We start from the raw sequence: 14,033 nt of genomic DNA on the forward strand, positions 1-14,033 counted from the left end.
CAGTGGGACAAACAAAATGGCGATTCCAAACACTACAGGTGGAGAGGTTCCCTGCGGGCACAGCTGAACCCAGGACAGTGGAGCTCTGTGGGGGAGGGGTGTCCGCCATTACCGAGGAAATCCGCCCCTACTGAGGTACACGCCCATTGCTGATGCAGCCTGCCGTTGCTGAGGCAACCTGCTAAAACAGAGAGACTCCGCCTCAGGGCGTAGCCCATGGCAGCAGGGCAGAGACCGCAGCAGCAGGGCAGAGCCTGCAGCAACAGGGTGAACCTCACACCAGCAGGGCGGAGCCTCGGCAGGCAAATAGTGACTAGACTGCCTCCTAGCTGGGCAGGACAGCACAACGGACACTCACAAAGAAAGCCCCAACCCCCCTGAGACAGAGCATCTGAGAAAAAAAGGGTTTTTTAATGAGTTCTGCTGTAGCAGAATTAAACGTAGCAGCCTAACAGCCCTGAATGAACAACAGAGCTCACAGCTCAGCACTTGAGCTCCTATAAAGTACAGACTGTCTCCTCAAGCAGCTCCCTGACCCCTCTATATCCAAAAGACTGACATTTGGCAGGCATCATTCTGAGACAAAGATAGCAGAAAAAGAAACTGGTAGCATCCCCCACTATTCCACAGCTGCTATAGGTGCACCCCAGACAAGCAGGGCCTGGAGTGGACCTCAGCAGTTGTACAGCGAAGGGGCTAGACTGGTAGAAGGAAAACCAAGTAACAGAAATACTTCATCATCAACAATCTGGGCGTCCACTCAGAGACCCAATCGAAAAGTCAGCAACTACACAGACGACAGGTAGATAAATCCACAAAGATGGGAAGAAACCAGCGCAAAAAGGAGGAAAACACCCGAAACCAGAACACCTCGCCTCCTAGAAAGGACCAAAACTCCTCACCAGCAAGGGAACAAAGCTGGACGGAGAATGACTGTGATGAAATGACAGAATTAGACTTCAGAAGGTGGATAATGAGAAACTTTTGTGAGCTAAAAGAACATGTATTAAATCAATGCAAAGAAACTAAGGAACTTAAAAAAAGATATGAGGAAATGATAACAAGAATGGATACCTTAGAGAGGAATATGAATGAATTAAAGGAGCTGAAAAACACAATACGAGAACTTCGCAAAGCATGCACAAGTTTCAACAGCCGAATTGACCAAGCAGAAGAAAGAATATCAGAAGTCGAAGATCAACTCAATGAAATAAAACGAGAAACCAATACCAGAGAAAAAAGCGCAAAAAGGAATGAACAAAGTCTCCAAGAAATGTGGGATATGTGAAGAGACCTAACCTACGTTTGATAGGTGTATCAGAATGTGATGAAGAGAATGAATCCAAGCTGGAAAATACTCTTCAGGACATTATCCAGGAAAATTTCCCCCACCTAGCAAGACAGGCCAACACTCAAATGCAGGAAATACAGAGAACACCACAAAGATATTCCGCAAGAAGAGCAACCCCAAGGCACATAATCGTCAGATTCAACAAGGTTGAAATAAAGGAGAAAATACTAAGGGCAGCCAGAGAGAAAGGTCGGGTCACCCACAAAGGGAAGCCCATCAGACTCACAGCAGATCTCTCGGCAGAAACACTACAAGCCAGAAGAGAGTGGGGCCAATATTCAACATCCTTAAAGAAAAGAACTTTCAACCCAGAATTTCATATCCAGCCAAACTGAGCTTCATAAGTGAAGGAAAAATAAAATCCTTTGCAAACAAGCAAGTACTCAGAGATTTTGTCACCACCACGCCTGCTTTACAAGAGCTCCTGAAAGAGGCACTACACATAGAAAGGAACAACCAGCACCAGCCATTCCAAAATCACACTAAATGCTAAAAAGCATCAACATAATGAAGAATCTACAACAACTAACGGGCAAAACAGCCAGCTAACATCAAAATGGCAGTATCAAATTCACACATAACAGTATTAACCCTAAAAGTAAATGGACTAAATGCACCAATCAAAAGACATAGACTGGCAAATTGGATAAAAATCCAAAACCTATCGGTGTGCTGTATCCAGGAAACCCATCTCACATGCAAGGATACACAAAGGCTCAAAATAAAGGGATGGAGGAAGATTTACCAAGCAAATGGAGAGCAAAAAAAAGCAAAAGTTGCAATTCTCATCTCTGATAAAATAGACTTTAAAGCAACAAAGATCAAAAGAGACAAAGAAGGTCATTACATAATGGTAAAAGGATCGATACAACAAGAAGAGCTAACGATCCTAAACACATATGGACCCAATACAGGAGCACCCAGATACATAAGGCAAGTTCTTAATGACTTACAAAGAGACTTAGACTCCCACACAATAATAGTGGGAGACTTTAACACTCCACTGTCAATATTAGACAGATCAACCAGACAGAAAATCAACAAGGATAACCAGGGGTTGAACTCAGACCTGGAGCAAGCAAACCTGATAGACATTTGCAAAACTCTCCACCCCAAATCCACAGAATATACATTCTTCTCAGCACCACATCACACCTACTCTAAAATTGACCACATAATTGGAAGTAAAGCCCTCCTCAGCAAATGCAAAACAACTGAAATCATAACAGTCTCCCAGACCATAGTGCAATCAAGTTAGAACTCAGAATTCAGAAACCAACCCAGAACCGCACAGCTTCATGGAAACTGAACAACTGGCTCTTGAATGTTGACTGGATAAACAATGAAATGAAGGCAGAAATAAAGAAGTTCTTCAAAACCAATGAGAACGAAGACACAACATGCCAGAATCTCTGGGACACATTTAAAGCAGTCTCTAGAGGAAAATATATAACAATAAGTGCCCATATGAGGAGAATTGACACCCTATCGTCAAAATTGAAAGAGCTAGAGGAGCAAGATCAAAAAAACTCAAAACCCAGCAGAAGACAAGAAATTACTAAGATCAGAGCTGAACTGAAGGAGATAGACACATGAAAAACCCTTCAAAAAAATCAATAAATCCAAGAGCTGGTTTTTTGAAAAGATCAACAAAATAGACCACTAGCCAGATTGATTAAAAAGAAAAGAGAGAACAACCAAATAGATGCAATAAAAAATGATAAAGGGGAAATCACCACAGATTCCACAGAAATTCAAACCATCATCAGAGATTATTACAAACAACTCTATGCACATAAACTAGTAAACCTGGAAGAGATGGATAAATTCCTGGACTCCTGTGTCCTCCCAAGCCTAAACCAGGAGGAAGCTGAAACTATGAATAGACCAATAACAAGGTCTGAAGTCGAGGCAGCAATTAAGAGCCTACCACACAAAAAAAGCCCAGGTCCAGATGGGTTCACAGCCAAATTCTACCAGACACACAAAGAGGAGCTGGTACCATTCCTTCTGAAACTATTCCAAATAATCCAAAAAGAGGGAATCCTTCCCAAATCATTTTATGAGACCAATATCATCCTGATACCAAAATCCGGCAGAGACCCAACAAGAAAAAAAAACTTCAGGCCAATATCCATGATGAACATAGATGCAAAAATCTTCAATAAAATATTGGCAAGCCGATTGTAACAGCAAATCAAAAAACTTATCCATCATGATCAAGTAGGATTTATCCCAGGGATGCAAGGCTGGTTCAACATACGCAAGTCTATAAACGTAATTCACCACATAAACAGAACCAAAAACAAAAACCACATGATTATCTCAATTGACGCAGAGAAGGCATTTGACAAAATTCAACAGCCCTTTATGCTAAAAACCCTCAATAAACTCGGTATCGATGGAACGTATCTCAAAGTAATAAAAGCTATTTACGACAAACCAACAGCCAATATCATACTGAATGGGCAAAAACTGGAAGCATTCCCTTTGAAATCCAGCACTAGACAAGGATGCCCTCTTTCACCACTCCTATTCAATATAGTACTGGAAGTTCTAGCAAGAGCAATCAAGCTAGAAAAAGAAATAAAGGGTATTCAAATAGGAAAGGTGGAAGCCAAATTGTGTCTATTTGCAGACGACATGATAGTATACCTAGAAGACCCCATCGCCTCAGCCCAAAAACTCCTGAAACTGATAAACAACTTCAGCAAAGTCTCAGGATATAAAATCAATGTGCAAAAATCACAAGCATTCCTCTACACCAATAACAGACTTAAAGAAAGCTAAATCAAGAACGAACTGCCATTCACAATTGCTACAAAAAGAATAAAATACCTAGGAATACAACTCACAAGGAATGTAAGGGACCTCTTCAAGGAGAACTACAAACCACTGCTCAACGAAATCAGAGAGGACACAAACAGATGGAGAAACATTCCATGTTCATGGTTAGGAAGAATTAATATCGTGAAAATGGCTATACTGCCCAAAGTAATTTACAGAATCAACGCTATCCCCATCAAGCTACCATTGACTTTCTTCACAGAACTGGAAAAAACCACCATGAACTTCATATGGAACCAAAAGAGAGCCCGCATAGCCAAGTCAATTCTAAGCAAAAAGAACACAGCGGGGGGCATGACACTACCGGATTTCAAACTATACTACAAGACTACAGTAATCAAAACAGCATGGTACTGGTACCAAAACAGAGATACAGACCAATGGAACAAAACAGAGGCATCGGAGGCAACACAACATATCTACAACCATACAATCTTTGATAAACCTGACCAAAACAAGCAATGGGGAAAGGATTCCCTGTTTAATAAATGGTGTTGGGAAAACTGGCTAGCCATGTGCAGAAAGCAGAAACTGGACCCCTTCCTGACATCTTACACTAAAATTAACTCCAGATGGATTAAAGACTTAAACATAAGACCTGGCACCATAAAAACCCTAGAAGGAAATCTAGGCAAAACCATCCAGGACATAGGAGTAGGCAAGGACTTCATGAACAAAACACCAAAAGCATTGGCAACAAAAGCCAAAATAGACAAATGGGACCTAATCAAACTCCACAGCTTCTGCACAGCAAAAGAAACAGTCACTAAGGTGAATCGGCAACCAACAGAATGGGAAAAAATTTTTGCAGTTTACCCATCTGACAAAGGGCTGATATCCAGAATTTACAAAGAACTCAAACAGATTTACAGGAAAAAAAACAAACAAGCCCATTCAAAATTGGGCAAAGGATATGAACAGACACTTTACGAAAGAAGACATATATGAGGCCAACAAACATATGAAAAAATGCTCATCATCACTGGTCATCAGAGAGATGCAAATCAAAACCACATTGAGATACCATCTCACGCCAGTTAGAATGGTGATCATTAAAAAATCTGGAGAAAACAGATACTGGAGAGGATGTGGAGAAATAGGAACACTTTTACACTGTTGGTGGGAGTGTCAATTAGTTCAACCATTGTGGAAGACAGTGTGGCGATTCCTCAAGGCCTTAGAAATAGAAATTCCATTTGACCCAGCAATCCCATTACTGGGTATATATCCAAAGGACTACAAATCATTCTACTATAAGGACACATGCACATTGCAGCACTGTTTACAATAGCAAAGACCTGGAATCAACCCAAATGCCCATTGATGATAGACTGGATTGGGAAAATGTGGCACATATACACCATGGAATATTATACAGCAATCAGAAATGATGAGTTTGTGTCGTTTGTAGGGACATGGATGAATCTGGAGAACATCATTCTCAGCAAACTGACACAAGAACAGAAAATGAAATACCGCATATTCTCACTCATATGCGGGTGATGAAAAATGAGAACACATGGACACAGGGAGGGGAGTACTAAACACTGGGGTCTATTGGGGGGAAAAGGGGAGGGCCGGGGGGGGAGCTGGGGAGGGATAGCCTGGGGAGAAATGACAAATGTGGGTGAAGGGGAGAAAGGAAGCAAAACACACTGCCATGTGTGTACCTACACAACTGTCTTGCATGTTCTGCACATGTACCCCAAAACCTAAAATGCAATGAAAAGTAAATTTAAAAAAGAAAAAAGATAATAATAAACTTCTCACAATTAAAAAAAATAAAAATGAAAGCAGTATATTTTTCCACTAAACACAGCTCATTGTTTTAGTAGGAATCTATTTCATTTTAGCCATTAAAAATTGAGTATCTGAATTGAGATGCACCTGGAAGTGTAAAATACACACTAAATTTCAAAGACTTAGTACTTAGGTGGAAAAAAGAATGTGATATCTCATTAATAATGTGGTTGTATGGATTACATGCTAAAATGATAATGCTTTTGATATCTTGAGTTACCAAAAATATATTATCAGCTGGGCATCATGGTTTATGCCTGTATCCCAGCTACTCAGTAGGCTGGGCAGGCGGATTACTTGAGCCCAGGAATTCAAGACTAGACTGAGTAACATCAGTAAGAGTCCATCAGTAAAAATAAAACTAAATAAAATATATTATTGGCCACTAGAAATGTTATATATATACATACATACACATATATATACATACATACATATATATACATACACACATATACATATATACACACACATATACATACATACACACACACACACACACATACACACACATACACATACAGATGCTTCTTGACTCACAGTGTGGTTACATTCTGATAAATCCATCATGACTTGAAAATATTGTAAATCAAAAATGCATCTCATATACGTAAGCTAACCTAATAAGCTAACATCATAGCTTAGTGTAGCTGACCACAAATGTGCCCAGAAGACTTACCTTAGCCTGCTAGCCTACATTGGGCAAAACCATCTCATATAATTCCTGTTTCATAATAAAGTTTTGGTTACTTCATGCAATTTAGTAAATACTGTAGTGAAAGTAAAAAACAGAATGGTTATATGGATTCTCTAAGTATAGTTTCTACTAAAAATGTATTGCTGGCCCACCACAGTGGCTCATGCTTGTAATCCCAGCACTTTGGGAGCCAGAGGCAGGTGGATCACTTGAGGCCAGGAGTTCAAGACCAGCCTTGCCAACATAGTGAAACCTCATCTCTACCATAAATACAAAAATTAGCCAGTAGTGGTGGCACATGCCTGTAATCCCAGCTACTTGGGAGGCTGAGGCAGGAGAATCACTTGAACCCAGGAGGTATAGGTTGTAGTAAGCTGAGATCATGCTGTTGCACTCCAGCCTGGGTGACAGAGTGAGACCCTATCTCAATAAAAAAATAAAAGTGTATTGCTTTCGCACCACTGCCAGGTCAAAAAGTCCTAAGGCGAACCATCGTAAGTCAGGGAGCAGGTCCAGGACCCTAAACACACAGACAAATACCGAATCCATGGATGTTTAAATCACTCATATAAAATGGTGTAGTGCTTGCATATTACCTACATACATTCTCCCATATACTTTCAATCATCTTTAGATTACCTATGATACCTAATACAAAACAAATGCTATGTAAATAGTTGTTATGCTTTGTTTTTTAGGGAATGACGAGGAAAAAAAAGTCTGTACATGTTCAGTAGAAATACAACCATCCAATTTTCCTTTTGGGAACATTTTTGAATATGTTGGTTGAATCCATAGATGGAGAACTCATGTAAGAGAGGGTCAGCTGTATACACGCACAGACACACACACACACACAAAGGTTTACGTCACATTTCTACTGAACAGCCATGATCTACATCATGCGATAGCCTGATCACCTTTTCTTGGACCAAGCTCCAGCTTGTCAACATCCACTGACAACATGTGGTCAGGACACTACACTCAAACTGATACATCCCAAGTCTATTGGGTGTTTGGCATAAGTTTTGGGGGTAACCACTTCACATTCACACATTTGTTTTTTTGAATGACCTAATGTCCTGCCAGTTCTCCCCTAGCCTTCACATGTATTCTCTAGATTTTTTAAATGTTACCCATTTCTAAGACATTACAGTTTTCATTTTTCAATTTCTCATGTTTGTTTCAGCCCATCCTCCTTGCTAGTCAGGGTCTCCCTGCATCTTGATTCTGTCACTCAGCATATCCTTCTCAACCTCACAGCTTCTTCACATTTGATAAGTTTACCTTCATGTCTTCAACCAGGGCAGCAATTAACTTGTTGATGGGGATAGGCCACATCTAGAAACTTATCTCTGGCCCCCAGAGTCCTGCTTCCAGGCTGACAGCAGCCCATTTATCAGCACTCTTTGGGTGCCATTGTTCACAGTGGTTGTCTGTGCCATCACCCAAAATCTGCCCCTTTCTCTATCTGCAGGAAGGCAAAAAAAGAAAAACTTGCCTGCAACTCAGCTAAAATTCCATTGTCAGGAAATTGCCCTAAGGAAATAATCATGGATGTATGTAAAAGTAAAGCCACAAGGAAGATTATAACAGAGCTGTTTATAACAGGAAATAGTAAGGAATAACTTGCAAGATGTCTGCACTAGGAATTGGTTAAAACAGAATATAAGTTCACTTACTAGAATGATCTGCATGTTTTTAAGTGATGTTGTAGAAAAATATTTAATGACATGGAAAATTGTCCTTAATATATTTAAGTGCTAAAAGCATGTTATAGAATGATACTATTTCAGGTATATATTTATATATTTGGGGAAAAGACTGTTACAAAAAATACACTGAAATGGTAAACATAGTTATCACTCAGTGATGAAATCAGTTTTCTTTTCCATGCTGAGAGATCTGTTTGCATTGCTTTGTTTAATACTTACAGTTCCATGGAGTGGGTAGGATCATCTGCCTTTTACAAGAGAGACCAAAACTGAGATTCAGAAAGATTACCTGACCTGTCCTAGGCTCTTCAGTGAAAACACAGATCCACTAGAGACCCAGTCTTCCCATAGGCAAAGCCAGAGGGCTCTTCCCCAAGATTTACCACCACCCTCCTAGAGAATGGAACCTGAAACGTATTCAATATCTGGATTTCTGCAAAATGTCTAATTACAGCCAGCCTTCTGCAGTTAGAGCCTCCCTTGCCTACTCAAGAAAGTGGCTTCAACAACCCTATCCTCCCTTTCCTGTATCATGTTCCCCGCTCTGTAGAATCATCCCTTTCAGTATATAAAAACCTTTTCAGGCCAGGCGAGGTGCCTCATACCTGTAATCCCAGCACTTTGGGAGGCCAAGGTGGGCAGATCACCTGAGTTCAGGAGTTCAAGACCACCTTGGGCAACATGGCAAAACCCTGTCTCCACAAAAAATACAAAAATTAGCTGGATGTGGTGGTATGCACCTGTAGTTCCAGCTACTTGGGAGGCTGAGGCAGAATTGTTTGAGCCTGGAAGGCAGAGCTTGCAGTGAGCAGAGATCCACATTACACTCCAACCTGGGTGACGGAAGGAGACCCTTTCTTTAAAAAAAAAAAAAAAAAACTATCATACTCTCAGCCAAGTGCAGTGGTTCACACATGTTATCCCAGCACTTTGGAAGGCCAAGGCAGGAGGATCACTTGAGCCCAGGTGTTTGAGACCAGCCCTGGCAACATAGTAAGATTCCATCTCTGGAAAAAAAAATTTTTTAATCAGCCAGGTGTGGTAGTATGCACCTGTAGTCTTCGCTAGCTGGGAGGCTGAGGTGGGTGGATCACTTAAGCCCAGGAGTTCGAGGCTGCAGTAAGTTATGATTGTACCACTGTACTCCAGCCAGAAAGAAAAAAAAATGTTTATTTAAATGCTATTTTCTTTTCATTAAAGAAAGAAAAACAGCCTTTCCTATCCCCCTTTTCCCCCAAGTTACCACTCCATATCTCGCCTTCCTTTTTCAACAAAACTCCTTGAAAATGGAGCACAAAGAAGTCTTCAACAAATGGTGCCTGATATGGTTTAGATCTGTGTCCCCACCAAATCCATGTCAAACTGTAATCCCCTGAGTTGGAGGTGGAGCCTGGTGGGGGGTGACTGGGTCATGGGGGTGAATTTCTCAAGAATGGTTTAGTACCATCCCCTTTGATATTGTCCTCACGATAGTGAATGAGGTTACTTGTTAGATCTAGTGTTTTAAAGTGTGTAACACCTCCCTCCTCACTCTCTTTCCCCTGCTCCTAACATTGTAAGCTTCCTGAGGCCTACCCAGAAGCTGAGCAGATCCAGTATTATGCTTCCTGTATAGTCTGATGACTGGCCACAGGTACCTACCATCGGTGTGTGCCACAACCTGCCTAGACAGATGGGCCTTGTATCCCTTCACTCTCTCCAAGGATGGGGCTCCTTCCCTTGACTGCATCTAAGTGGGCAGGAGGCAGAAGTATTCCTTGTATTTGCTTTACTGACACCTGAAGAGGGTGTGTTCTCTGGGTGAGGCCCAACAGGGTTGGAGGATAAATAATCTGATCTTAGTTTCTTAGAACACAGGAGAAATTCTCTAATTCAGCTTTGACAGTGAGTAAGGCAGATGTCTGTAATTTTACATTCTAAACAATTTACGTATTGTCACTTGGTAAAATTAATGGTCCCTAGGTACCATGGACTGAATTTTGTCCCCAAAAATTCATGTTGGAGCCCTAATCCCCAATGTGATGGTAGGTAGAGATGGCTCTTTTTGGGGGTAATTGGAGTTAGATGAGATCATGGGGGTGGGATCTTCAGGATGGGATTAGCATTTCCCATAAGAAGAGACTCTAGAGAGTCAGTCTCTCTCTCTTTCTCTCCCCCCCACCCCCCGCTCCTCACTCTCATTCTCCCTCTCTTTCCTCCAACGATATGCATTGTAGAAGGGCCAGTGTGAAGACACAAGAAGAAGACAGCTGTCTGTTACCCAAGGAGAGAGCCCTCACCAGTCACCAACCCTGCTGGTATCTTGATTTTGGACTTCTTGTTGCCAGAACTATAAGAAATAAATTTCTGTTGTTTAAGCCACTCAGTATATGGTAATCTGTTATGGCGGCCCAAGCTGACTAGGACACTCAGTCATTTAATCTGATATACACACAAAAAAATACTGATGTGTATAATCATAATGTTTTGGAAATACTTATCAAAAATATAATCTTTATTAAGACAGTTAACTTTTTCCATCAATCAAACTTTAGGTGCAAAAAGGATGACTCAGAGCAATTTCTGAAGAAATAAATTCTTGTGAGATAGTTCAGCTTTGTTCTCATGCATCCTGGATCTTTATACAATCCCCCTCCCACCTTGATCTTGGATGTGAGGCAAGAGCCTTCCTGTAAATTTCCAAGGAAATTAAAAACAACATGGGTTCTTTGAAAAAGACCAAAGCAGACCTGAAGTAGACAAGAAATTAGAGCCCAAGAAAGAAATGAAAGAAAACAAGAAAATTAATTATAGAAATGCAAACTGTGTTATTACAGAAATGGTTATAATAGAAACAGTAAGAAGTAGATACAGGATCAAGACCTGAAGACAACTTTAGAGAAATATGCAAAATAAAAAATCAAAGAGGTAATCTCCATCAGTAAAATGACAGATATTAAAGATAAATGACATACAGCAAGCACTTTCTTGATGTTCCTGAATTTTTTTAAAAAAATACTCATACAGCAGGAAAATAGCCAAAACTATGATAGAAAATGCTATGTTTTGAATATGTCTCCCAAAAGTTTATGCATTAGAACTTAATCCACAAACAGTGTTGAAAGGTGAGACCTTTAAAAGATGATTAGGCCATGGAAGCACCACCCTCATGAATGTACTAAGGCTGTTATTTCAGGAGTGGGTTACCTATCTCAGGAGTGGGTTCTCAAAACAAATGATGAGTTCAGCCTGATTTCCTCTCTCTGTCTCACACACTCTCACCCTCTCTTGCCCTTCCTTGCCATGGCATGACCCTCACTAGACACTGGCAGCATGCTCTTGGACTTCCCAGCTTCAGAGCCATGAGCCAAATTAACTTTTTTTCCTTATAAATTACCCAGTCTGTGGTATTCTGTTATAGCAGCAGGAAATGGACAGGGACAGAAGACAACATTCTAAAATAAAGAAAGATCTGAAATGGCAGATAAGATTTGCAAAGCTACCGTTTGTGATCTCAGACTAATTTACTGAATAAATAAAAACTCTAATGGGTAACCCAGCAAAGAAATCAAGTCAGCTATGAGGGGACACAGTGAGCTTGCTTCAGTGTTCCTCTCTGCAATGGCCAGTGTCTGAAGATGAAAGGACAACTCTTGCCCTTTACCTCTTGCCTTTCTGAGAGCAAGATGGGTCACCAGCAGCTGTACTGGAGCCACCCGCGAAAATGCGGCCAGGGTTCCCACTCTTGTCGAGTCTGTTCAAACCGGCACGGTTTGATCCGGAAATATGGTCTCAATATGAGCTGCCAGTGTTTCCGTCAGTACGCGAAGGATATAGGCTTCATTGTTAGACTAAATGATCTTCAAAGGATTATCCAAGACATCTACCATGAAAAACCATGATAGTTCTTTGTACATAAAATAATCATTCTTAAAAACCAAAAAAAAAGGACAACTCTTACAGAATTCAGTGGTTGGAAGTGGGCAGGATATGACCCACAATTCTTATAAACCCAAAGTGTTGCCATGTAGAAAAACAAATGGGAATTTCTCAGGAAATACGGCACCAATCAAACCCCTCCTAGTGATAAGATCTAGTCAATCAATAAAGGAATGCAAAAGAGGCCTGGCCTTACTAATCTGATCACTGATAGGCTGGGAATACCAGCTGGGTCAGTAAGTACAAGCTCCAGGGCCTCTGCTGGAGATTTCAGGAAAAGGGTACCATCTTCTGCTGGCATTGTTTAGCTGGTAGGATGTACACCTGAAGCAGCTAGTGGCAATTTTTTGGAGATCTTGCTTGAGAAGTACCCAACGCAGAAGCAGCAAAACCTCAAGATAATAAAATAGGTCCAGCAATGCCTGTATTCACATATTTTCAGTTATATAGTATCAGTAAATTTCTTTCTTCTTAATCTAGTTGTGTTGAGTTTCTGTTCTGGCTAGGGCCTACAGTACAAAGCTGAATACAAGTGGGAGAGCAGACATCCTTGTTTTGAACATGATCTTCGAGGGGAAGCATTCAGTCTTTCACCATTAAGTATGATGTTAACTGTGGGCTTCTCATTAATGTCCTTTATTAGGTTGAGGAAATTTCCCTTCCATTTTAGTTTCTTAAGGCTGCCATAACAAATTGCCATAAGATTCATGACTTAAAATCTCACAATTCTAAAGGCCAAGGTCTAAAAATTAAGGTTTTGTCAGGCCATGCTCCTTCCAAAGGCACTGGAGGAGAATCCTTTTTTTGCCTCTCCTGGCCCCTGGTAACTCTATGTATCCTTGGCTTCCAGCTGCATAACTCAATTTCTGCCTCCATCTTCTCATGAACTTCTTTCCTTGTGTCTCTTTGCCTTTTCTCTCTTGTAAGGACTCATGTCATTAGATTTAGGGTCCACTTGGATCATCTAAAATAATCTCATCTCTAGATCATTAACGACATCTGCAAAGATGTGTTTTCCAGATGAGGTCACATTCACAGGTTCTGGAATATAGACATATTTGGGGAGGAAGGCACCATTCAACCCACTACGTCTTCTATTCCTAACTTGTTGTGTGATTTTACTATTAAAGAGTGTTGCATTCAATTTTTTATTGCATTTTAGGTTTTGGGGTACATGTAAAGAACATGCAAGATTGTTGCGTAGGTACACACATGGCAGTGTGATTTGCTGCCTTCCTCCCCATCACCTATATCTGGCATTCTCCCCATGCTGTCTCTCCCCAAATCCCCACCCCCTGCTGTCCCTCCCCTATTTCCCCCCAAATCCCCACCCCCTGCTGTCCCTCCCCTATTTCCCCCCAAATCCCCACCCCCTGCTGTCCCTCCCCTATTTCCCCCCAAATCCCCACCCCCTGCTGTCCCTCCCCTATTTCCCCCCCATAGACCCTATTTTTTTTTTTTAACTGAGTTTCACTCTTGTTGCCCAGGCTGGAGTGCAATGGGATGATCTCAGCTCTGCCTCCTGGGTTCAAGCTATTCTCCTGCCTCAGCCTTCGAGTAGCTGGGATTACAAGCATGCACCACCATGCCCGGCTAATTTTTGTATATTTAGTAGAGATGGGGTTTCTCCATGTTGGTCAGGTTGGTCTCAAACTCCTGACCTCAGGTGATCCGCCTGCTTCAGCCTCCCAAAGTGGTGGGATAA

The 14,033-nt window shown here is 41.2% G+C and overlaps 1 pseudogene; it reads left to right on the forward strand.

Moving 5' to 3' along the window:
- Positions 1–12,062: 12,062 nt before the first annotated feature.
- LOC108587829 (small ribosomal subunit protein uS14 pseudogene) lies at positions 12,063–12,291 on the forward strand (annotated as a pseudogene).
- Positions 12,292–14,033: the final 1,742 nt, after the last annotated feature.

This window comes from Callithrix jacchus, chromosome 12 (assembly GCF_049354715.1).
Source record: "Callithrix jacchus isolate 240 chromosome 12, calJac240_pri, whole genome shotgun sequence".
Classification (NCBI taxonomy): Eukaryota; Metazoa; Chordata; class Mammalia; order Primates; family Cebidae; genus Callithrix; species Callithrix jacchus.